This window comes from Pelobates fuscus, chromosome 2, assembly GCF_036172605.1.
Source record: "Pelobates fuscus isolate aPelFus1 chromosome 2, aPelFus1.pri, whole genome shotgun sequence".
NCBI classification, from domain to species: Eukaryota; Metazoa; Chordata; class Amphibia; order Anura; family Pelobatidae; genus Pelobates; species Pelobates fuscus.
Genome location: NC_086318.1, coordinates 248,819,491 through 248,847,157, shown reverse-complemented (window position 1 = coordinate 248,847,157; position 27,667 = coordinate 248,819,491).

Below are 27,667 nucleotides of genomic sequence, written 5' to 3'. Positions count from 1 at the left end.
ATGGGTTTACTATATGAATACACTACATCAAAATGGCTAAAACGTAGAATTTGATTTATATAACTTTTTATAAAAGACTTTTGATACAGTATATACATTTTTTCTGCTAATTTTAAAACATCATTTTTAAAAATATATATTTCTTCTTTTTTTATCTATTTATATTTTTATTTGGAAAGTTTTTTAAATCTAAATTTTGGGTCCTATATTATCCATTATACCCACTCCCATTTCCTACTACCAGTTTTCTTTATGTTCAATCTGTGTATTATCTGTGACATGCTGGATATAATATTCCAATATTGTGTCATTCTTGTATCCATTTTATTTTTTATATGTATTACATATCAATATTATGCCATTTTCATATACTATATTTTCTTTGTGTGACACCAAAGGTTCCTCATATGATCACCTCTGGACATCTATTTTTACACATATTCCATGTAGTGATTAATAATACTCCTTTTTCCCTTTTGTTTAACCTATTATGGCTAACTTTCTGACACAAAGTTACTCACTTCTTACGAGCATACTATTGTATATATTTTCTAATATAGAATGTTTGATTATTATATCAAACTATTATCATGATGCCATGTTTATATTTTTCCCTTCCTTCTTCCTTCTTCCAATTCTGGCATGTAGATACAAACGTATTGAAAGGAGCGTCATGTCACTTCCTATATGACATCACGCTCATCTCAAACTTTTATTTATATACCATACACTCATGCAACCAACTTTTTAGTTCATTATACTCCACGAGCATATAAACCTATGGACTACACTGTATATAATATTGCTCTACCATTCAAATATGATGACAACATCCTATTAATATTATTGCACATCTGATTTTCTATTCCTCCCTTTTTTTTATCTCATACGCTGCCCCGCACCAATATGGCTGAAAGAATATTTCCGATACAAGCACACCATAAGAAGTGTCACGTCATTTCTGCTATGACATCACGCCCATCTCGGATCATCATTCATGCATTTAGCGTACTTATATAAGTGCAACATCACGGAAACCACAATACACCACCTATCCTTGCTTTTCCTTTCCAGATAAGACTATTGAAACATAAGTGGAATCGCAATGAAGCCGTTCTGGCTCGTATGCGTTCCAAGCTGGAACACATACCAATGGCCATGGTAGATACACGCCGCGTCACTTCCGGTATGACACGTGCGTTCCACCATGGCTACAGGAACCATCAATCAACACACCATGAAGCCATTCTTCAATAAGAGACTGCCTACAAAATCAGAACCTTGAGAGGACTATACCACACTTCTGAAGAAGCCTTTGAAGAGGCGAAACACTCTTTTATATTGCTTTTATGCTTTTTTAAATTTGATAATTTTTTATTGTTTTCAAACATCAGCATTGATAGGGGGAGGGATACAAAATAAAGAGAAAGGGGGGAGGGAGGGGTGTCATCCTCTTTTATGCTTTTTTATATGGTTAATAAATAGTGTATTTAAATTTTATATTTACACTTTTTTCACTATTTTTTATTTACACTTTTTTATTTTACCATTTATCACTTCCTGGTATCATCATAACCCTGGGTGGGGATTATACCACCAACGCTTTATATACCAGAGCAAGTCTTGCTCTGGGAAATGTGATTACGTTACATTATCTGTTTCACTCTACATTTACATATGTGACAAAATGGCTTTTGTCACTGGGTCTGCATGTGACAAACTGCCCTGCCCCCCTATCTCTTGGAGGAGCCGGATTGCTAGCCTCTTACCCTGGGATGCTGGCCCGTTAAGTCATGGGGTCTTAAGGCACTTGGGACAGAGCCCTCTGTCTCTGGATCACATCATTCGCCTTACTTGCTTGGATTGTACATTTCCCCTGTTACGCTCGTATGTGGGTTTGTGCAGTTTAACTTCCATTACAGCTGGTGAACTTAAACTTTACTCGACGTTATTGAGAACTGTGTTCGTGGGATCTGAGCGCTATTCGCCTATAATATGCGCTCAGATCCAAGCTATCTGGGGGTGTGTGGAACATGGGGACTTCATTCAGCGAAACATGAGTTATTGATTTTAATACAGTTTTGTTAAAAGGTAAAAAGCACATGTTTCTCTCTGCCCGGAGATAATTAGGTTCTCTGCAATCACTTAAGTTAATTATCTCCAGGATAGAGAGTAGGGGTAAGTTAATTATCTCCAGGATACAGAGGAGGGGTTACACTCTTCCTGTGGGTGTGTATAAGAATTGTACTGTATACTGATTGGTTCTGCATATTTTGTTACAGTCTTCCACAAGGTCCCATGTGGGAGTTCCCTTGCTGGGAGACCATCATAAAAGGGCTGAGTTTGGCCATCAATAAACACATTCGTTTTACCCCTTCATGAAGTCTCGACTCATGTTTGGGGAATTGGGAGCTATAATCACTACTTCACTCTTTTCAGCTTGGATTTCGGGAGACGCTACAAGGATCAGCGCTGCACGGATAGCAGGATCCTTTACACTGGTGGCAAGCGGCGGGATTTTCTTCCGAATGGATATACAGAACCGAATCAAGTAGTGAATAGCATCCTAGTGACACCGGTACCATGGATTTATAATTAGGGCAACGCTAGTATTCGTACAGTGCCCCTGGCTACAGCAGCATGGAATCAGCTAGTTCCTGGACAGCGTTCCATGAGGAGGAGCACCCAGATTACAGGGATGCAGCCCGGAAACGCGTATGGCACAAGGCCATGGAGGACATGCAGCGACAACGGAGCGAGAGTCTCCCCAGCGAGGAGCAGAGGTTGCGAATGTGATTGGCGCTGCGAAAGCCTCTGCTGGGGGAGCAGCCCCTGAAGGAGTGGGTGTCGGAGCTCGAGACCCTGGTATGGCAGGAGACCTGGTTAGAGGACGCATACCAGGCACTATGGTGGGACACAGTGCGGCAGGCTCCCTGGACGGAGGAATACCACAGACCCGAGGGTGAGGATTACAATGGCCCTGGTCTATTATGGGAGTCCTTTGACGAAATGGATTTTGGGAGCACGGGAGAGTCCAGATTCTGGGACCTTATGGACTACAGGAGAGACCTACACGATTGCCCTCCTGAAAGGGGGGTGAGAGCAGATCTAACATTCCTGGTCAGAAGGGAGTGGGAGCTGGAGCAGGACTACCAACATCTGCTCAGCTTGATCCACTCACAGCCTAATCTGCAGCACTACCACTGGCAAGACCCGGCTGAGGTACACCCTGCTCCGCTACCAGCTGCAGAGGTAGGGGACCTCATAGACTGGTCCGAGGAGGATCCACAGTCGGCAGGTGGAGATGGGACCGAGGTCTCTTCACCGGTCCTGAAGGGATTTGGGAGCCTAGTCTCCATTCCCCAGCGGCAGTGTGTCCAGCAGGGAATAGAGAGCCCAGTCTCCTTTCCCCAGCAGCAGGACACTGTATTAGGAGTAGAGACCGTCGGTCTCCAGCAGCAGAGCTGTGCAGCCAAAGGGGAGACAGTTGGTCTCCAGCAGCAGAGCTGTACAGCTAAAGGGGAGACAGTCGGTCTCCAGCAGCAGAGCTGTGCAGCCAAAGGGGAGACAGTTGGTCTCCAGCAGCAGAGCTGTGCAGCTAAAGGGGAGACAGTCGGTCTACAGCAGCAGAGCTGTACAGCTAAAGGGAAGACAGTCGGTCTCCAGCAGCAGAGCTGTGCAGCTAAAGGGGAGACAGTCGGTCTCCAGCAGCAGAGCTGTGCAGAAAAAGGGGAGACAGTCAGTCTCCAGCAGCAGAGCGGTGCAACCAAAGGGGAGACAGTCGGTCTCCAGCAGCAGAGCTGTACAGTTAAAGGGGAGACAGTCTGTCTCCAGCAGCAGAGCTGTGCAGCTAAAGGGGAGACAGTCGGTCTCCAGCAGCAGAGCTGTATAGAAAAAGGGGAGACAGTCGGTCTCCAGCAGCAGAGCTGTGCAGAAAAAGGGGAGACAGTCGGTCTCCAGCAGCAGAGCGGTGCAGCCAAAGGGGAGACAGTCGGTCTCCAGCAGCAGAGCTGTACAGTTAAAGGGGAGACAGTCTGTCTCCAGCAGCAGAGCTCTGCAGCTAAAGGGGAGACAGTCGGTCTCCAGCAGCAGAGCTGTGCAGCTAAAGGGGAGACAGTCGGTCTCCAGCAACCAGGCTTCAATCAGACTACTCCCGTAGTAGTGCTGGTACCAGGGCAGAGTACCGCTGGTCTCTGCCCACTCAGCCACCCACCCCGGCAGCCTACCAGTCCCACACACAGCCGTGGTGAGGCACCTGGACATGGACAAGTTTTTCCCTCACTCAGGTGTAGAAACCAGTTATTGTGGGGAGGGGGGCTGTACTGCTGTTTCTGTTTTGTGGGTGGGCTGCTGGACTAACAAGGGCACTGACCGGCAGGAGGTCAGATACCCTGTTAGTCCGTTTGGAAAAGGGGAGATGTGTGACAAAATGGCTTTTGTCACTGGGTCTGCATGTGACAAACTGCCCTGCTCCCCTATCTCTTGGAGGAGCCGGATTGCTAGCCTCTTACCCTGGGATGCTGGCCCGTTAAGTCATGGGGTCTTAAGGCACTTGGGACAGAGCCCTCTGTCTCTGGATCACATCATTCGCCTTACTTGCTTGGATTGTACATTTCCCCTGTTACACTCGTATGTGGGTTTGTGCAGTTTAACTTCCATTACAGCTGGTGAACTTAAACTTTACTCGACGTTATTGAGAACTGTGTTCGTGGGATCTGAGCGCTATTCGCCTATAATATGCGCTCAGATCCAAGCTATCTGGGGGTGTGTGGAACATGGGGACTTCGTTCAGCGAAACATGAGTTATTGATTTTAATACAGTTTTGTTAAAAGGTAAAAAGCACATGTTTCTCTCTGCCCGGAGATAATTAGGTTCTCTGCAACCACTTAAGTTAATTATCTCCAGGATAGAGAGGAGGGGTAAGTTAATTATCTCCAGGATACAGAGGAGGGGTTACACTCTTCCTGTGGGTGTGTATAAGAATTGTACTGTATACTGATTGGTTCTGCATATTTTGTTACAGTCTTCCACAAGGTCCCATGTGGGAGTTCCATTGCTGGGAGACCATCATAAAAGGGCTGAGTTTGGCCATCAATAAACACATTCGTTTTACCCCTTCATGAAGTCTCGACTCATGTTTGGGGAATTGGGAGCTATAATCACTACTTCACTCTTTTCAGCTTGGATTTCGGGAGACGCTACAAGGATCAGCGCTGCACGGATAGCAGGATCCTTTACAACATATATTTATTTCACCATTGGAGTATTCTTTTTGTATTTATCCCTACATATGACCTATATAGTGCACTCCGTTTGAGCCATTAGGGACACCTATTCCTGCACATATCCTTAGACGGGGATTGTTCCGTCCATGCGCTGAAACAGCTGAGCTCTGAAATAGCTCTAGTGTAATCACACTAGATCACTTATCACTTACTTACTGTACATATTGTATTGCACTATTATTGTTCCTTCTGTTTAATTTGAGGTCCAATACGTGTATAATCCCAAAAGAAGTGTATGTATTAAGTCTTGTACATAATCCTTGGGTACAGTTACTTTCTCCTTTTTCTCTATATATATTATTTATATAAGACTACATGCTAACATTGTTTATTCCACTATTTTCTCAAATGGTAAACTATGGAATAGTGTATGTATAACCTGCAATTTGCTGAAACCATGTTATGTATCATATTGTCTAACACTGTGTACTATGGATGTATTATAATGTGGGGTATTGTGTCTAATAGTGCTTGCCTATATTCTGGGGTAATCTGGTCTATAAGGCATAGATTTTATGTATAGCTTATATTTGCATATACACAATGCTCATATGATGTGCTGCAGGGGATATGGAATGTACCATTCGTTTGATAAGTTTACAAATAGCCATTATGCATTAGAATTATTTTCTCTATTTACCTATAACAATTTTTGTCACTTCATTCTCCTGTAGTTTTTCTGCACCACCTAGTACACGTGACCACGCTCATACGTAATTACGTTATTTGACGCATGTGCGTCATGACATCATCGATACCCAGAAGTAACCTCCGGTATTCTGCAGAAGATTTCACACAACATTACATTAATAGCAATTACCTCCCTTTATCCAGCTGATTGTTTTTAGGTTTATTAGCCTGTATCTACAGGTAGTGATGTCCCAAACAGTTCGCCGGGAACCGTTTGCCGGCGAACATAGCGTGTGCGCGGTCGCGAACACTTGCGATGTTCAGTCCGCCCCCTATTCGTCATAATTGAGTAAATGAGTGTACCTCACAGTCAGCAGACACATTCCAGCCAATCAGCAGCAGACCCTCCCTCCTAGACCCTCTCACCTCCATGACGAATAGGGGGCGGACCGAACATCGCACGTGTTCGCGACTGTGAACATTCTATGTTCGCCGGCGAACGGTTCCCGGCGAACTGTTCGGGACATCACTATCTACAGGGTATATAAGTGGGAATATAGATCAGTCACTGAGAGGTCCCCCAGAAGAAGGCTTCATAGCCGAAACGCCTGGGTTTTCATTTCTCCTGCTCTTGGTCCGTATACCTTTTTAATGGGTGTTTGCATTTAGCACTTTATTATTACAGTGGTGTTGGTACTATAAATTGGATATGCACTTTCTTTCTGTCAAAATATTTTGATGTACTTTCAATGCATGAATAAATGCTTTTTTATGTGCAAACTCTGGTCTGCCTTGGGATCATTACTTTTCCTATTATATGTATATATCCGGTGGGAGAACACTTTCAGTTGCGCTTTTCCTATAATTATATATTTGTATATTGTTTCCTATGTCAGACGTCACAAAACCGGTCTCTTCTTCCATGATAGCACACTGGATCAAATGGTTGCTCACTCAAGCAGGAATTGAGCAATTCCTTGGTGATCATTTCCTCAGAGGTGTGGCTGCATCCTCTGCTCTTCGTGCATGCAGTTCACTGTCAGATATCTTATCCTCAGTGGACTGGTCAAGAGAATCCACCTTTCAAACATTTTATTTCAAAAACCTACACCACATGCTGCGTTTTCTATTATAGAAGTTAATACAGCAAATATGAAGCCTCCTGTCTTCATAAAATTGGGGATTACTCTAGTTTACAGTGGCCGAATAATCTAAATTTTATTAAAGACAGGAGGCAAATATTTTCCCTCTCTTCGAATATTCTTCCCACCCTTCAAGGTAAGTTTCTCCAATTCTTGCCTCATCGCAAGGTTATTAGAAAACGTACAATATTGTCTGCCTAGTGAATTCGTCCATACAATCTCAATTTATTATAATTTATACATTCAATTTTAATAGATTAACCTAAATGTTTGGAATGTAGTGGTGTACTTGTGTGTAATGTTTGCGTTTGAATGCAGGGGTGTGTTGTATGTACTGTTGGACTTTAACTGCAGGTGTGCTTATGTGGGTAGTGTTGGTGTTTGTATATAATTTTAGTGTTTTAATACAGGGGTGTGTTTGCATGTAATATCTGCATTTAGTTGCAGTGCATGTGTAGTGGATGCAGTTTGTGTATATTGTGAAAAATATACATATACACAATGTTTGTTTGAATGTAAACATGTTTTTGTATGGAGTTTGTGTGTGAGTGTAGGTGTTTAAATGCAGTTGTGCAGTGTAGATACTTCCACACACACCGACACACACACAAAATGACACCTGGTTATCTACACACAGATGCAGAGATACACACTGACACACGAACAAACAAATACACACATTGGCACAAAAGCACACACAGATACAGGAGGTGAGGGTGTCAGTGTGTGGGGGGGAGAGTGTGTTTGAGGGGGGCAGTGTGAAAAAGGGTGACAGCGGGGAGAAGAGTAAGAAAGGGTGATGGGGAAAATGTGAGAAAGTGTGACAGTGGCGGGGAAGGGTGAGAAATTGTGACAGTGGGGGTTAGTGTGAGAAAGGGTTGCAATGTGAGGGTAGGGTGAGAAAGGATTACAGTGTGGGGTGGCAGGGTGAGAAAGGTTTACATTTGGGGAGCAGGGTGGGAAAGGGTTACAGTGTGGGGTGGCAGGGTGAGAAAGGGTTACATTTGGGGAGCAGGGTGGGAAAGGGTTACAGTGGGGAGTGCAGTGTGAGAAAGGGTTACAGTAGGGGGGTCAAGGAGAGAAATGATTGCAGTAGGGTGAGCAGGGAGAAAAAGGGTTACAGTGGGGGAGCAGGGTGAAAGAGGGTTACATTGTTTGGGGCAGGGTGAAAGAGGGTAACAATGGGGGGGCAGAGTGAAAGAGGGTTACAGTGGGGGGCAGAGTGAGAAAGGGTTACAGTGTGGGGGGCAAGGTGAGAAAGGGTTACAGTGAGGGGCTGGCAGGGTGAGAAAGGGTTACGGTTACAGTGGGGTTTGGAGCAGGGTGAGAAAGGGTTACAGTGTGGAGGGGACAGGGTGAGAAAGGATTACAGTTATGGAGCAGGGAGGGAAAGGGTTCCAGTGGGGAGTGCAGTGTGAGAATGGGTTACAGTAGAGGGGGCAAGGAGATAATTGATTGCAGTGGGGTGAGCAGGGAGAGAAAGGGTTACAGTGTGGGGGTGCAGGGTGAGAAAGGGCTACAGTGAGGGGGTGGCAGGGTGAGAGGGTTACAGTAGGGGTGGCAGGGTGAGAAAGGATTACAGTGGTGGGGTGGCAAGGTGTGAAAGGGTTACAGTGGGTTTGGAGCAGGTGGAGAAAGGGTTACAGTGGGTTGGGGGCAGAATGAGAAAGGGTTACAGTGTCAAAAATGTCAGGGTGAGAAAAGGTTACAGTGGGGGGGGGGGCAATTTGAAAAAGGGTTACAGTGGAGGGCAGGGGAGGCAGTGACCTACCTTCATTTGTAATTGAATAAATCCCCTGGTAGTCCAGTGTGTTAAGTCTACGGTCTGCAGGTCTGTCGGTTGCAGACCATGTGATAGAGATCTTACAAGCCCCCAGAATGTTGCCATGATATTGCTCTGGGACCTCTATCAACAGTCTGCACCTTGTGGAGCTGCAGACCACAGGTGCTGGGCTCTTTCTCAGGCAGACTGATTGGAGGGGCCGGCGGCATATAGGGCAAGCCTCCTGGTGTCAGGCCCACGTCATTAACCAAGGGCCTGACTAATCAGTCTGCCTGACTGTCTCCCGAGGCCCTGAAATTGTGGGCCAGCACGACCCACCGGATATCAAAAGGTGACCCACACTTTGGCAACTCCTGCCTTACACTCTAGAATCCCTTTTAAGCTGAGCATTTTTTCAAACCTGTGAAAAAGAGGACACACTTTGAAAGCTTGTCTTTTAAGTATTATGTTAGTCTAATAAAAAAATTAAGTATGTTTGATACCGGAGAAACTGACGGAAGCCAAGCACAGAGAGATGGACACAGGTTTCTTCAGGAAGGAAGAGATTCTTTATTCACCGATCGGGACTCAGAGGGACTAATGTCACCAAAATACAACAAGTTCTGAGCCCCGGACAATAGTGTAGGCTCCTTATATAGGCACATAACTCCTCCCATAATAAGCTCCACCCACACAATCTCTTAACCAATCAAAACGAACAAGAACTAAGTTCCTGCTTGACCGCATGGCTTGTCCAGCATAATGGAGGAGGGGAATACTATATCCGGTATTCTCGCACATGCTCCGTACACTACTGATCGTATCTTTGCCACGTGCAACCAACCAACCGATACACCAGTATGTGCATGTACACATGCCACGTGGTAATCTCGGCCTACTAAATTTATTTTTACAGAGATTCCACCACATTCCCCCCTTTGATGCCTCTGATATTTCACAATTACTGAGGCATCACTTAACCTTAGTTTGCATATACCTCAGGTTGCCATGAACCAGACCAGACTTTTTGATGATGTGAATCCCTCAACATTCCTCTTCCTGCATTGGTTCTCCCTGATCTAGAGCCTCGTATTTATATATGGCCATTATCTGTGCAGCAGCCTTCCTCTCTGCTATATTTTCTATAACACTCTGCACAGACCTAACTACTAAAGGAATAAGACATGGTAGGAGTAGACACAAAATTAAAATTAGCATGACTCCACCTACCAATGCCTTAAGTCCTCCAAACTGCTCATACCAGTTACCAAACCAACTACTTGGATTATACCCCCTCCATACCTGAGTAGGCACATGCGCTAGTTTAACCATATGGCTAGTAAGCTCAGCTATTGCTTGCCCTTCGTCATCTATTTGAAGACAGCAATTGCTCAGGTTAAACTTCCCACATACACCTCCCTCTACTGCCAATAGGTAATCCAAAGCTAATCTACTTTGGTAAACTGCTGTCCTCATCCTGGTATTATGCTTCACTAGAAGATTGAGCGCTTGTGAGGTCTCGTTAGTAATTATCTCAACCACCGCCTGTAACCTTATAATGCGGTTGAGCATATATATTGGGGTTCTATATCCGAAAGTACCATCCTCTGCCCAAGTGGCTGGCCCATAATAGTCTATAATACGCTGGGGAGGCCATTCATCATCTTCCCAGGCGCCTATCTCTATGGGTCCCCTTTTCTTCCTATGATTCACATCATACACTTTAACTCCCAAAGTCTCACCTGTTTCAATGGGCAACAAGGAGGATGGTTTGAGCATACCCAACACACATGCCCCTTCCCAGTCCTGCGGTAACTCTGAATAGGCCTTCTTACCACAGATCCAGTATAAATTTGCTGGGGCTTTCCAACTAGATGTGATGGATAAGTCAAACCATACGTCCTTTAAATTGGCATATCTTGCAAACGGGTTGGGTGGTTCTGAGACATTTGAAGCCGACCACCAAGTTGTATTTTTTGTATTGTCATCATAAGCTTTTTGCCCTAGACAAGTTAATTCTCCTACAGAAGTATTAAACATTATTCCTTTCCTTGCTATGCAAACATAACCTATGATGGAGGTTTTTAATCTCCACTCAGATTTACCTCTAACACTCATCTGATAATCGGCTTGTGAAGATATTATTTGTTCAACTGCCTCAGAACCGGACATTACCTCCTTTGCTTCCCAAGGCCATTGGTCTCCCATGTTAGTACCTCCACACACATAGTAGTTGGTCACATTAAGACTACCAGCAATACTCTCAGCTAAGTCTATAAACAGGTTTTTAGCATTATGGGGGATCTTATTATCTACACTAATCTCTTCATAAAAAGAATGGAAAACCTGATGAGTTTGGGATGCTACGGTATCGGTCTCTATCCCTATAAACAATATTGTCCCAGGATCTAAACCCGTCCCATATATCTGAAACCCAAATAAATTACCGAACCTATCTAAGAATTGTTCAGGATTATTTATAAGTATATGGACTGGGTTACATTCCATAGACTTACAATATGGTTTGGTAGGCAACTTAGTAACAATCATATCCTTGTCTGCTGTCTGTCCCCAAGTTGCCCACCCCACACAAGACCAATATGGGCAATAATTATATTCCTTATCTGGGCATCTCGGACTTACGTACTTGTTCTTACTACTGGGACAAATATATTTATCGTTAGACCCATACGTTCTCTCCCATTTAAGATCCCCACATACATTCCACGGCTTTCTACCACTTGATATCACTTTACATGCATCAAATAGCAGAACACCCGAAGAATGTACGGTTTCTAACACAGTTTTATTTATTAGGGTCCCCTGTGGATCTCCATTCCTGAGGGTCAACCAAATTGTACGGGGTTGATACTCCGGATTGAAGCACTTAGGTTCTCCTACTCCTAAATGGCATACACTATATTCTATACCTAGGTATCTACACCTAGACACATATCCCTTACACTCATATTGTGAATGCCAAATTAGGGTCTGGGAAATATGATTACCTGTTATAGTAGTCTTAATGCAAACCTCACAGCTAGGAGTGTCGGTACCTCTACCTTCCTGAATATAAAAAGACACATAAATAAACATTATCAAAAACACTTCTTTCGGCGTCTTCATCCTCAGTCTTCGTCCGTGCGATGGCACCTCAGCTTCCAGGATGTAAGGGCTGCAGGGAATGGAGTTCTGCTCGTCTTCACAGGGGTCCCTTCGAGACATCCTGACTTATAATACGTGGGTGAGTGGTCAGGCGTTATTATGGCCGTCAAAACACTCACTTACCAATCTCTTTAAATATAATTGTAATCCAAATGTCTCCTCGTCACTCCGACTGAGTCGTGCGCTTTAACCGGATCTTGCAGGGATTCTCTGGATCTGGTGTAGCTTGCCAAGAATCTACTGCTGCTGGTTTAACCCTGGAGTGATGAATCCGCGGAGTCACTTCAGCCACCTTTATTGCTGTAGGGGTAGACAAAAGAACAACATAAGAACCCCTCCACTTAGGCCCTAACGGTATATTATTCCACTCTTTAATCCACACTTGGTCTCCTGGATGGTAACTATGAACAGGGGGATAAATATTCACAGGTAATCTATCTTGTACCCATTTCTGTACCTCCTCCATAGTTTTACCCAACTCTACAACCTGCTGCCGAGTAATTCCTTCTCCCAACTGACTCAAATCCCCCCTTAAGTTACCAAGTACGGGAGGTGGACGCCCATACATGATTTCAAAAGGTGAGAGACCCATCCTTCTGGTAGGTGTACTTCGAATACGTAACAGAGCTATAGGCAGAAGAACATTCCACTTAAGTTGGGTTTCCTGACACATCTTTGCCAACTGGTTCTTAATAGTTCTATTCATTCTCTCTACTTTACCAGAACTCTGAGGTCTATATGCCTTATGAAGCCTCCACTTAATACCAAGCATATGAGTCAGTTGTTGTAGGCACTGGTGAACAAAGGCTGGACCATTATCCGATCCTATAGAGCATGGTAGTCCATATCGGGGTATTATTTCCCGTAGCAGGAATCGCACAACTTCTCCTGCTTTCTCTGTACGAGTAGGACATGCTTCTACCCAGCCTGAATAGGTGCACACGACTACTAGTAAGTAGCGATGTCCACCAGATTTAGGCATAACTGTATAGTCAATTTGTAGATCGGACATAGGGAGTCCCCCCATATACTGAACTCCTGGTGGTTTTACTGGTCCTTGCCTTGCATTATTCTTAGCACATATTACACATCTTCGTACAATGGCTTGAGTCAAGTTGGACAATCTTGGTATGTAGAAATGTTTTCTGAGAGATTCTTCCATACTATCTCTTCCAGAATGTGTCCCGTTGTGATAGTTCTGGACAATTTCTACCGCTAGTGATGCTGGAATAACTATTCTCCCATCTTCTAACTGATACCATTTGTTCTCCAGGTACTTTCCAGGTTCAGTCTTTAACCACTCCTCTTCTTGAGCTGTATAAACTGGAGTCCATTGAGACAGTGGAGTCGGTATAAGAGCAGCTATATGTTCCACATATTCCTGTCTTCCTGATTCAGCGGCACGCTTAGCTGCATTATCTGCCATCCGATTTCCTTTGGTTACATCACCATCTCCTCTCAGATGCGCTCGACAATGCACTAAATGCACTCTTGGGTTTTCACACAACATAGCTTGATACTTAGTCATGCGGCTGTTACTGAACCAATGATTGCCTTTGTAATCTAGCAACGTCTGTACTGCGTGCGGGACTCGCACATAGAGTTCTTGACCCAGAGTGAGTTTATCGGCTTCAGCTACCAGCAGGGCGGCTGCAGCTACGGCTCTTAGACAAGGTGGAAGACCACTGGCCACTGCATCCAGTTGTTTGGACATATAGGCAACAGGTCTTTGCCATGATCCCAAGTACTGTGTTAATACTCCCACAGCCATTCTTCTTTGCTCATGTACATACAGGTAGAATGGACATGTGTGATCAGGTAGACCTAATGCTGGGGCACTCATCAAAGCCTTCTTCACATCTTCAAATGCCTTTTGCTGTTCTGGGGTCCATAGGAAGGGATCGTGTTCTGTACCCTTTATAGCTGCATACAGAGGTTTCGCCAATATCGCATAACTGGGAATCCATATCCTACAGAAGCCTGCTGCCCCCAAGAACTCTCGCACTTGTCTTCTATTCTTGGGTATTGGTATTTGGCATACAGCTTCTTTTCTCTCTGGCCCCATTATTCTTTAACCTTCAGAGATATGGAATCCCAGATATTTGACAGTTGGCTGACACAACTGAGCCTTCTTCCTGGACACCTTGTATCCTGCCTTCCAGAGAATGTGTAGTAGATCATGTGTTGCTTGCTGACATATTTCTCTTGTAACTGCGGCTATCAACAAGTCATCTACATATTGTAATATTACACACTCTCCTGGGATGGACTTGAAATCCAGTAAGTCTTGACTTAAAGCTGAACCAAATAGGGTAGGTGAATTTTTAAACCCTTGGGGCAGTCTTGTCCAAGTCATCTGGCGTTTCGAGCCCGTTACAGCATTTTCCCATTGGAATGCGAAGATACACTGGCTTTCTGCAGCAATTCGGAGGCAAAAGAAGGCATCTTTGAGATCTAAGACAGTAAAATAGGTAGCCCCGCCCGGAATTAAAGCAAGCAGGTTATACGGATTGGGCACAACTGGATGTATACTTACGACCGCATCATTGACTGCTCTCAAGTCCTGCACAGGGCGATACTCATCTGTACCGGGCTTTTGAACAGGCAGCAATGGGGTATTCCAGGGGGAAGTACAGAATTTTAGGATACCATACCGTATGAACTTATCTAGATATGATTGGATATTCTTCTTAGCCTTTTGCGGGATATGATATTGCCGTAGGCTCACTGGATAGACCCCAAGTTTTAGTTCGATTCGAATAGGTGGAATATTACGAGCAAGTCCTGGTGGGTTGTTCTTTGCCCACACTCCTGGTATATTGAATAAGGATTCATCACTCTTAGGGTTTTGGCTAGTCAACGCTGTATAAAGTCGCCACTCTTCTTCCTTTGGTACTGATAGTGTCATGATACCTGAAGTCATCTACATATTGTAATATTACACACTCTCCTGGGATGGACTTGAAATCCAGTAAGTCTTGACTTAAAGCTGAACCAAATAGGGTAGGTGAATTTTTAAACCCTTGGGGCAGTCTTGTCCAAGTCATCTGGCGTTTCGAGCCCGTTACAGCATCTTCCCATTGGAATGCGAAGATACACTGGCTTTCTGCAGCAATTCGGAGGCAAAAGAAGGCATCTTTGAGATCTAAGACAGTAAAATAGGTAGCCCCGCCCGGAATTAAAGCAAGCAGGTTATACGGATTGGGCACAACTGGATGTATACTTACGACCGCATCATTGACTGCTCTCAAGTCCTGCACAGGGCGATACTCATCTGTACCGGGCTTTTGAACAGGCAGCAATGGGGTATTCCAGGGGGAAGTACAGAATTTTAGGATACCATACCGTATGAACTTATCTAGATATGATTGGATATTCTTCTTAGCCTTTTGCGGGATATGATATTGCCGTAGGCTCACTGGATAAACCCCAAGTTTTAGTTCGATTCGAATAGGTGGAATATTACGAGCAAGTCCTGGTGGGTTGTTCTCTGCCCAAACTCCTTGTATATTGAATAAGGATTCATCACTCTTAGGGTTTTGGCTAGTCAACGCTGTATAAAGTCGCCACTCTTCTTCCTTTGGTACTGATAGTGTCATGATACCTGAAGGTCCATTAAACTTTAAAGATGTCGTTCCATTTGGTAGAAACGTTATCTGCGCTTGTAATTTTGACAGCAAATCACGTCCTAACAGTTGGACTGGGCATTCAGGCATATAAAGGAATTGATGTTTCACTATGTGGCCTCCCAATGTACAGAGTCGACTTTTAAGAACCGGTTTTGCAGCACTCCTTCCAGTTGCTCCTATTACGGTGATAGTTCTTCCAGATGGAGGAGCAACTAGGTCAGTCACCACTGAATGTTCAGCACCAGTATCAATCATGAATGCACTCCTTTTTCCCCCTATTGATACATCGACCATAGGCTCCGCTCGGCCAAGGGGGATGGAGCCCGGTCGGTATCAATAGTCCTCCATGACCGTGTCAGCCAATCCTACAAAGTCCCTATCTTCTCTATCGCGGGATCTCTGCGCTGTGGGATAATATCTATCCTCCCTCACACTTCCTCTATTGTTACCATTACTCCCTCCGGGACCTCCTCTACCTCTCGCTCTGCCTCTATAATTACCATATCCTGCCCTGGGTCGGTCTCTCTCATACTGTTCCCTTTGTGGACACTCACTTCTCCAATGCCCTTCTTCCCTACAGTATGCGCACTGATTCCTATTCAGGGGTTCCCTATTCCACTTACTATCGCCCTTATCCATTCCCCTTCTGTCTACGCCTGCGATCGCTACCGCTAGCATATCCGCCTTTTTACGCATCTTGCGCTCTTCCTCTTTCTTAGTCTCCGTTTCCCTATTCATATAAACTTTATTAGCTACTTCCATTAGTTGGGTTATGGACATCCCTACAAACCCTTCTAACTTTTGTAGCTTGCGCTTAATATCTCCGTAGGCTTGGCTGACAAAGGCAGAGTTAACCATTCGGGAATTCTCAGGGGCCTCCGGATTAAAGGGGGTATACAAGCGGTATGCCTCCAATAATCGGTCATAAAAGACACTGGGCGATTCATCACTTTTCTGTAACACCTCAGCCGTCTTAGACATATTAATAGCTTTCTTTCCTCCGGCTTTCATGCCAGCAATAATAGCGTCTCTATAGGCTTTTAAATGAATCATGTCTGCGCCATTGGCATTCCACTCGGGATCAGTGTTCGGATAATGGGCTGCGGCCCAGGCTGCTGGGTTAGCTTGATTTAGTGTACGAGCTTCTTCCAGCGCTTTAATGGCCACTTGGTTTATCCTAGTCCTTTCCTCGTTATTAAATAATGTCATTAATAATTGCTGGCAATCAGCCCAAGTAGGATTGTGCGTCTGGACTATTGAGGTGAACAGATCGGTCATGGCTTGAGGTTTGTCGGTGTATGAGGAGTTATGGGTTTTCCAATTAAAGAGATCGGTAGTCGTAAAGGGGACGTATACAAAGACTGGGTCAGCGTATTGTAGTTGGCCTTCATCATTAAGGCGTGCCGTGCCGGGAGTCAAATGAAGTGGCATTTGATAATGTCTGGGTTTAAGAGTACCGGTCAGTTGTCGGGTTAATATGGGGCTTCGTTGAGGTGCGTCGGTTAGGGGTTCCAGTCGAGGGGTAGTAAGGCATGGGGATGGGGAAGCTTTACTATGGGGAAGGTTGGTGAATAAAATATTCCGGGCCGGGCTAGGGGGAGCCTGACCGGAAGCTTGATATGGCGCCAAATCAGGATATGTGGGGTTAACGGAAGTAGGTACCGGAAGGGGAGGTTTTGTAACAAGGGGGCTGGACTCTGAACTGGAGGAGGAAGTAGATGGGGACAACGGGGAAAGGGGTGTAACATTTCCAGCAGCACTTCCTCTTCCTCTTCCTGTGGAGGAGGAGTAAGGGGGCGGCATAGGGATCTCGGACTCAGGGGGCGTGTCCAAAATGGGTGTAATCATGGCCCTAGTGGACAAACGAGTCCTGGCCACCATGAGGCAACATTGCTCCTCGTGGCATACTCGGATCCATCTTGGCGAGTCATTTACGGCCTGCCTCCAACAGTCAATGTATGGAAACTGGCCGTAAAGTTCAGGCCTACCTGATACAGCCACGTGTACACGCTGTACCAGATTAGGATCTAAACTGCCACGTGGCGGCCATGCGGCAACCAAAGTAGGCCATTCCCTACTACATAATGTTATCAAGCGTGCTGGAGACATTTTTACCCCAAAATCACATTTTGTATATCCCTTTTTAAAATTCTTTAACATGCATCCTAAGGGATCCAAAATCGTCGAATCCGATGCGCCCATACTTAACAATGGAGCGTCGTTTCCAACGAATACTATACACACACTCTATCAACGGTCACACCCGTTCCCTCGGCAACAGCACCACGTGGTACAGTTACTAAGTGAAACGCACACAACAAAAACACTCAGGGAATTCCCGTACACACACAGCTGTTACACCAGTCACTAAATAATAGATACTATGCCCTTTGGCGAAACTATACAGTCACCCACGCTATAATTCCCTATATTTGAATTACCCGTCTATAACATACCCTAGTAACATCGTCTTTACAAACCGTAGTTACAGTACAGTTAGCATAGGTCAAAGTACAATTTAAGGTCACAGTACAATTAGTAGTGGTTATGGTGTTAGACATGCAATATAGACGACAATTATTAGTACTTATATGCAGTGTCAGTAATTATACATGATTATGGTACCGTGCGCTATAATACAGTTACACACTATTCACACTCTCGCTAGACGGCAGAGCTCACGCTATCTAGCAAGATATACACGCTACTAAAACAATCTTTAACACATATACAATCCCCAACTAATCTATTGGCCAGTACCTTGATGGACTACCTAAAACTATCTACATCCGTTTTGGTTAGCCACACTGCCCAAGCACCACATATAGCGAACTAGAGGGCGGAATTTACAACAGTACCCTCTTAGTCTAATTACTCTATCAAAAATCTAGTGGGTTCCAAATTTACCTTCCCACTTAGCCAAGATAGGTTGAGAGCTAGCGAACCGAATTTACACAGGCGCCGCTTAGTCTCCCGGTCCCTCCGACCTAGCGAACGTAATATACACCCTAGAACGCTAGTCTAGACAAGACACCGGTGTCCGGCTAGGGATATTTACACAGGACCCCGCCTGACTCCATACCAAAATTAAACGGGCTTACTAAAGAGCGTTTAATTGAGCGGTGTGCCTTCGCTCCTTCCCTCCACTGGAGGGGGCCAATTCCATACACAATTCAAACCCCTTATGGGCCTACCGCACAATCGGTATCCAGAACCCCTAGTGGGTCCGCCGTCTAAAACAGCGGTCGTCTTACCTCCTCGTTCACACTCATCGACGGGGACACCCCAGCACTTACTACGTAGAGGCCGATGATCTCCTGGACAACAGACCAGTGGCGCCGAGACGAAGGGAGGTCCACGCAGAAGTTCAGGGGTGCAGCCGTAGAGAACGTGGGCAAAGATAGACCGTCTCACGCCTCTGCTTCTCAGCTACCGTTGAACGATGAGCTTCCCGGCCAATGCACCAAATGATACCGGAGAAACTGACGGAAGCCAAGCACAGAGAGATGGACACAGGTTTCTTCAGGAAGGAAGAGATTCTTTATTCGGTTCACCGATCGGGACTCAGAGGTACTAATGTCACCAAAATACAGTTCTGAGCCCCGGACAATAGTGTAGGCTCCTTATATAGGCACATAACTCCTCCCATAATAAGCTCCACCCACACAATCTCTTAACCAATCAAAACGAACAAGAACTAACTTCCTGCTTGACCGCATGGCTTGTCCAGCATAATGGAGGAGGGGAATACTATATCCGGTATTCTTGCACATGCTCCGTACACTACTGATCGTATCTTTGCCACGTGCAACCAACCGACCGATACACCAGTATGTGCACGTACACATGCCACGTGGTAATCTCGGCCTACTAAATTTATTTTTACCGAGATTCCACCACATGTTTGCATACTGATTTTTGGCCATATACATACTTACATAATGTATATACATTATGTATATAGCCAAAAAAAAAAACAGTGACAGATTCCCTACGCTGCCCGCAGAGCTTCCACTCATTCCCCTCCTAGTCATGCGTTAAGCCGGCCTCTGGCAGCTTCCACAACGTCAGGCACATGCGCACTCTGTTACTTCTCCTTGAAATTGCCTTGTTCATTAGATTATTACTCTATGAAGCATTCACTCGCATTTGCACTAATGCTTCTTTTGTTTCCAGCCGCATTCTCATATTAATGTGCACTCGGCTGATTTTGTTCACACAAAGACACTAATAGGTTGTCAACATTCACCTTTTTCACCTATTTTGTTCCTTTATGCCTTATGTAATGTTAAATTTGGCCATGTTCTCATCTATTGTCGTATGTTTCATTCTTATGGTGTTCGTGCATTTACTGATATATGCTGCATGCCCTCTAGTGGCATCAATCTATATTACATCCTAGATTTTTGTAATGATTTTTTTTCATCTTTATATGGTTTAAATTATGTCTATTTTATATGTATTTATGCTTGATAATTACACTTCCCTGATTCCTCTGGTATTGTATGCTTAAAAAGAATTCGGGACATTTAATTCATGTCTCATAAATTGTGTTCTTGGGTACATTATTTCTTGTTTAAGGTTGTTGTTTATATTGTGTTTTGTTGTTAGATTACTGAAGGCTTGACTGGCATCGGCCACAAATGGGTGGTTTTCTTTAAACATTACTACTGGGATAGGTGCATATATTTTAGCTACGGTTCTCATTAGCTTAGCTACTGTTCCCGTGGATCTCCCTTCCCTTTTCCGTTAAACGCTCACCCAGTCTCAATTCCTTCAAAAAATCATTAAAAACTCACTTTTTCCCAAAAGCGTATCAATTAAACTGTTAGTGGCTCCCAACTGATTCCTCTCTTGCAACTGTTATTAAAGGACCACTCTAGGCACCCAGACCACTTCAGCTTAATGAGGTGGTCTGGGTGCCAGGTCCCTCTAGGATTAACCCTTTTTTTTATAAACATAGCAGTTTCAGAGAAACTGCTATGTTTATACTGAGGGTTAATACAGCCTCCAAAACCTCTAGTGGCTGTCTCATTGACAGCTGCTAGAGGCGCTTGCGTGCTTCTCACTGTGAAAATCACAGTGAGATCACGCAAGCATCCATAGGAAAGCATTGTAAATGCTTTCCTATGCGACCGACTGAATGCGAGCGCGGCTCCTGCCGCGCATGCGCATTCAGCCGATGACGTCGCAAGGAAGAAGGAGAGGAGGAGGAAAGCTCCCCGCCCGGCGCTGGAGAAAGAGGTAAGTTTAACCCCTTCCTCCCCCCAGAGCCCGGCGGGAGTGGGTCCCTGAGGGTGGGGGCACCCTCAGGGCACTCTAGTGCCAGGAAAACGAGTATGTTTTCCTGGCACTAGAGTGGTCCTTTAACCCCTTAAGGACACACGACATGTGTGACATGTCATGATTCCCTTTTATTCCAGAAGTTTGGTCCTTAAGGGGTTAAAGAACAAAACTAAAAAAACACACTAAGTCTTCAGTGAATACTATTCTACCAATTTACTTCCCTTACCTTTTGTGTCGCTTTACCCCACTCCCTCTAGCACAGGGGTAGGCAACCTACGGCACTAGTGCCATGCACGGCACTCGAGGTGTCTTTGCACGGCACTCAAGGCTGCTAGAGCCAAACAGGCTCTGGCCTATCAGGAGTCCCAGTAAAACATCAGATATCTGCTAATCCGAAAAGGTGAAGGACAATGCTCAATTTATGCATTGTAGCACGTAGAGGTAATTATCTCAGATCACTTCCTCCCAGCACTTGTGAATAGGAATCCACACTGTAATAGAGCAGCTCGCAGTTGCTGTTGCAGCACCTGTCCTTGACCTGTACCTGGCCGGCCTAGTCCCCACTGGAAGCCACACACACTGCTAGATATACACAGAAATGCAGAATAACCCTCCCATGATACAAATAATACGGACAGCCCACACACAATCCGCACAAATGAAACACCACTAACAATCCACATACATGCACACAACCCCAAATGCAATACCCCAAACAGCCCCCCCACACACTGTGACATATCCATCCACACACACAATTCCACAAGCAGCCCCCATACACAGCCCAAATTCATGTGTATCATACACAATACCATAAACTACTCATGAACATATACAATATAATAGCTCCTATACGCAGGGCCGTCTTTAACGCGGGGCAAACTGGCCAACTGCACCGGGAGCCCTGCTGGCCTCAACTATTTCTAACCCTCTGGCCGGTAATCCACACACTAAGGAGGCCCACCGGGTGGCCCATGCACAAAGGACCACCCGGTGGGCTTCTGTCAGCAGGGTCCCGGTCGCACGCTGAGGCGCTTTAACAGCGCAAGCGGGCACCTTGCTTTTCGGCAGCAGGCTGGGAGGAAGTGACGGCGCATCACTTCCTCCTACAAAGAGAGGAGCGCACGGGAAAGAAGAGTAGGCAGATTGGAGGGGGTCTTATGTCTTTGTGTGTCAGTATATCTGTGTGTGTGTGTGTCAGCATCTCTGTGTGTCAGTATGTGTGTCAGTATATCTGTGTCAGTATATCTGTGTGTGTGTCAGTATGTTTGTATGTCAGCATGTCTGTGTGTGTCAGTATATCTGTGTGTGTGTCAGTATGTCTGTGTGCGCGCATTTCAGTGTGTATATATCTGTGCATACATCTCATTATTCACACACTAACACTACACACAAATACACCCCTGCATTCAAATTTCAACTCTACGTACAAACACATGTCTGTGTTACACACCAAAATTATATGTAAATACACCCCTGCATTCAAAAAACAACACTACACAAATACATGCTTGCAATCACGCCAACACCACATACAAACATATTCCATACAAAAACCTGTTCAAACACACAAAAACTGCTTAGTGCTAAATAAAGACCTGCAAACATGGGTAAATGGTAGAGCCCCAGCTGTCAATGCATTCTGGAGTTGCACGACAGATGGGGATCTACCTTTTAATCACCCGTGCAAAAGGGAGACCCCCAAAAATTCTTGCACCTCTCTACTTTAGGTCCGCCACTGTGTTGAGGTGGAGGACGTGATTTCATGCCTGGGGAGGGGGGACAGGGTCCAGGGGGCCCCAAGCAAATGCTTTGCCCAGGGTCCAGTCACTATTAAAGAAGGCCCTGCAAATACGCACAAATACAACGATACAAAGCAATTACAGTAAAAATAACAAGCAGAATACGGCAGCATACACACCTCGATTTAAAAAAAAAAAAGAAAAAAAATAGGACCGGCACGGTACGGGACATCACAATCCTATATCGGCACAGGGTTGCTAAAAGGTTGCCTACCCCTGCTCTAGCATGTAAGCTCATTGAGCAGGGCCCTCAACCCCTCTGTTACTGTGCGTCCAACTTGCCTGGTTACACTTATGTTTGTTAGTCCACCCATTGTAAAGCTCTACGGAATTTGTTGACGCTATATTAATATAATAATTAAGATATCGGTCTAAAATTTGTGCGAATGGTTGGGCCAGCTTTGGCAAGGTAGCGACATTGGCTGTCAGCATTTCCGCAGGTAGGGATTCAGATTCAACGGCCGTCTGAAAAAACTTGGCCATATGGGGGAGAGGATGAGGGAGAACCTTTTGTAATATGCATTGGGGAACCCACCTGATCCTGGTGCCTTGTTTAATAGTAGATTCTGAATAACTTTGTCTATGTTCTCATGCAGGGCCGCCATCAGGGCATGACAACCGTGACCTAGAAGCTCCAGCTTTCATAACAAGATACAATAGTCATACCCACACAATTAAAAATATTTTACATAAAAACTGGAATATTCTTAAAGGATATCCTCAACTATACACATCTCAGCTGATCTATAACTGGAGATTACTGAAACAGCTAACAATTTAAAAGACTATTTAAAGACTGTTTGAACTTATCACTGTATCTAATAGAGACTTTCCACATTGAACTCAAGTGAGATACAATTGCAGTGTGTATATAGTTAATGTTTGCACTACCAACTTAATGCTCATGCACTTTTAACTTTTTATGAGACATATTGTTTTGTATTATTATTTTTAAAGGGATACACCTCTGAACACTAATTGCAATACATCCTATTTAATTCCTCAATTACCGTACTTCTGAACATGTTAACCATTTAGTGTAATTATCTTATATTATTAATTTTTTTGTTTTTTATCTTATGTGTTAATCTATTTAAATCAATTTAAAGATATACACTTCAGAACTAACTCCTGGATTACTATTAGATTTTATCTAATACCTACCCTTATTGATTTACAGTTTACACTATGTTGTTTTATTTGTGTCTTTTAGATTGATCCTGACATTTACATCATGTTGACTGGTGCAGTATTTGTTTTATTGCTTTATTATCCATTTTGAAGTGTTGTGGGATACACTTTTCACTACACCACTCATTTTATATTTGTATTTTGGTAGAGCCAATACACCTTTATATCTTTATGTTGACATTTAACAATTGCTATTTCTAAAATAGTCTGTCCGTTTACAGTAGTCACATACTTCATATTTAACCTTTTCAGTTACGTTCTGTTATTCTGTAAGAATAACTCATTATGCATATGATATGGTAGAGGGTTAGGTGTTGGGTGTCATATAAGGCCAGCTAAAATGGGGTTTATTCCATCTATGGCCCCTTCCCATTAGTTAAATCTCAAATAACCATAGGACATAATGCAACTTAAATTAAGTGAAAGTAGAAAAGGTAAGCCTTATTATTCCTACAAGTTACATACCTTGACAGACACACACACACCTTGACACACACACCATGACACAGACAGACCATGACACACACACACTCCATGACACAGATGGACACACATTACTTGACACAGACAGACACACACACCTTGACAGACACACCATGACACAGACAGACCATGACACACACACACTCCATGACACAGATGGACACACATTACTTGACACAGACAGACACACACACCTTGACAGACACACACACTCATTGACAGACACATACACACCATGACACAGACAGACATACATTACATGACAGACAGACGCACCTTGACAGACACACACATACAATGACAGGCACACACACACCTTGCCAAAAACACACACACCTTGCCAAAAGCACACACACCATGACCTGTGGGCAGACAGCTGTCTGTGCTGGATGGCCGCAGGGGGAGCTGTGCTGGCGGCCGCAGGGGGTGCTGTGATGGTGGCCGCAGGGGAAGCTGTGCTATCTCTTCTCTGCTCCCCAGCGCGCAGCTTAATGAGACCAGGGCCAGAATATGACATCATATTCCAGCCCCAGTCTCATTAAGTAGCGCGCGAGGGCGAGGGCGGGGGAGCAGAGCCAGCACAGTTCCCCCTGTGGCCGCCATCACAGCTCCCCCTTCACCCGCCAGCACTACTCCCCCTGCAGCCATCCAGCATGCCTCTCTCTACTCGCTGATCTGCGGGGGAGCAGCTACACAGCACAGAGAGTCCAGACAGCAGCTCCCAGCCTGCAGACACAGAGTACAGCTCAGGTAAGTGAAGGATGGGGGGGGGGAGGCAACAGGGAGACATGGGAACACTGAGATACTAGGGGACACTTGGAGATCTGGTGACACAGACACTTGGGAACACTTGGAAACATGGGGACACAGACACTAGAGGACATGGGGACGCTGAGACACATGGGGATGCTGTGAGACATAGGGACATTGGGACATGGAGACACTAGGGACACAGTGTCTCCATGTCTCCCATTCAGTGTCCCCATGGCTCCCAGTGTATGTGTCCCCATGTCTCTGTGTCCCCATGTCTCCCAGTGCCCACATGTCTCCATCAGCCCCTATGTTAATCCGGCCCTGGGTTTAACCGGTTTATGCCTTGGTCTATCTCTCTGGCAGGAAATGAAATCCTTTGATCACAAAGCATTGCTATATCTAGGAATTGACAAGTCGACACAGATTTCCCTTCGCCCTTTGCTATGCCTGTAGGCAGGATTCTGGCATAAAATATAGGACTCAATCAAGTACTCAATCAAGTACTTTTAGATTAAACCGGTTGAGTACACATTAGTACTGTCAGTTATCTTAAATTTGTCATGTGTGCCAATTTTATGGAAACAAAGACAGAGACTCGGATATAACTGAATGCCAGCTCAGATGAAACTGAACTTCTCTTGGATTTTATTTTGATTAACAAAAGAATGGATTCAACTAGGAGTTCCTACTGGCCTACTATAAGATTATCAGGGATACTGATGTTTTATTTAAATTCCATTTAATTTTAAGAACTTATTCTTGCATTTGTCTATTTTGTTTTTGTATGTCCTTTTTTAATGTAATTTTAGCACTGTAATAATCTAATTCCGCCTCGGGATCTAGTGTCTGGAGTCATGTTATCTGAAGAGTAGTGATATCCCGAACGGTTCACTGGCGAATAGTTCCTGGCGAACATAGCTTGTTCGCGTTTGCCACGGACAGCAGACACATTATTCCAGCCAATCAGCAGCAGACCCTCCCTCCCAGACCTTCCCACCTCCTAGACAGCATACAATTTAGATTAATTCTGAAGCTGCATTCATTTTATTTATTTTTTGTATTATTATTTTTTTTGTGTGTTTGTGTTTATTATACATTGTCCTCCATAGTCAGTAACCTGTGTTTATTATACATTATCCCCCATAGCCAGTAACCTATGTTTATTATACATTATCCCCCATAGCCAGTAACCTGTGTTTATTATACATTATCCCCCATAGCCAGTAACCTGTGTTTAAAAAATAGAGTTCAAATATATATAAATATTAAAAATATATTAATAATATATTTTTTATATATATTTGAACTCTATTTTTTACTTCCTGGTTATCATCCTGCTCCTTGGTGGGGACTATACCACCTACGCTTTAGAAACTAGAGCAAGTTCTGCTCTAGTATATATGAGTACTGAATTTTTACTATTTTATTTCATTAATTTTACCAGTACATACTGCACCATTTGCTATTTTCTCTTTCTCCACATGTATCTGGCTCCTTGGTGGGGACAATACCACCTACGCTATGAAACTAGAGCAAGTTCTGCTCTAGTAAATGTGAGTATTGAATTTTTATCGTTTTATGCACTTATTTTATCAGTACATACTGCACCATTTTGGAATTCTCTGTTTTTTCACATATTATTCCATCTGAGACGTTCAAGACATTTATTACGCCACACATATCCCGAGACGGGGATTGTTCCGTCCACGCGCACTAACGGCAGAGCTCCTAGTCAGCTCTGGGAAATGTGAGTGAGGATTTTCTCTATTATTCATTCACATACCCACTGTATCTGATATATTGCACTATCACTTTGTATGCTCTCTTTTTCTTTTTGAGGTCAAATTGTATAAGAGATCATCAGTTCTACCATTGTGTACGTATACATTTTTGTATATTTGTATATTTCTTCATATTTAGGGCGCGGTTTCCTTCCCTCTTTTTGTTCACGCTATTCTTTTACAAGGTTGGGGTTCCTTGTATTGGTTACTGCTGCCTATTTGCATTAAATAGTGAGCGCCTAATTCATCCATTTTCTGTACATCTTATAGAGTTTAGAATGGCCGGGCAGGTAGTGTGTAGTTCTGGACGGTTAGCTTTGGGCACCCATATCCAAAATTGCGGTAAGTCGGTCCTCGTAAGGAGTGTTTCTATGTCAACCCATCTGTGGCGAGTGCCATTCGATTATTTGAGCTAGGTGAGCTGAGAGGTAGTATAAATGGAGGTTTGGAAGGCCTAGGCCCCCTTTGCTCTTTGGCATGTATATTGTGTGCCGTGCCACTCTGTGTCTCCTTCCGGCCCAGACAAAGTTATCTATCGCTGTTTGTAGCGCTTGGAGATTGTTTTTGGATACTGCTACCGGCAACGCCTGAAAGAGGAACAGTAATCGCGGTAGGAGATTCATTTTAATGGTGTGTAGTCTACCCAGCCACGAGATAGGTTTGTCATGCCACCTATCTAGGTCCCGCCGTAGGGTGTTTAGCAATCTGTGGTGGTTTTCTGTATATAGGTCTGAATAGTTTAACGTGAGTTTGACTC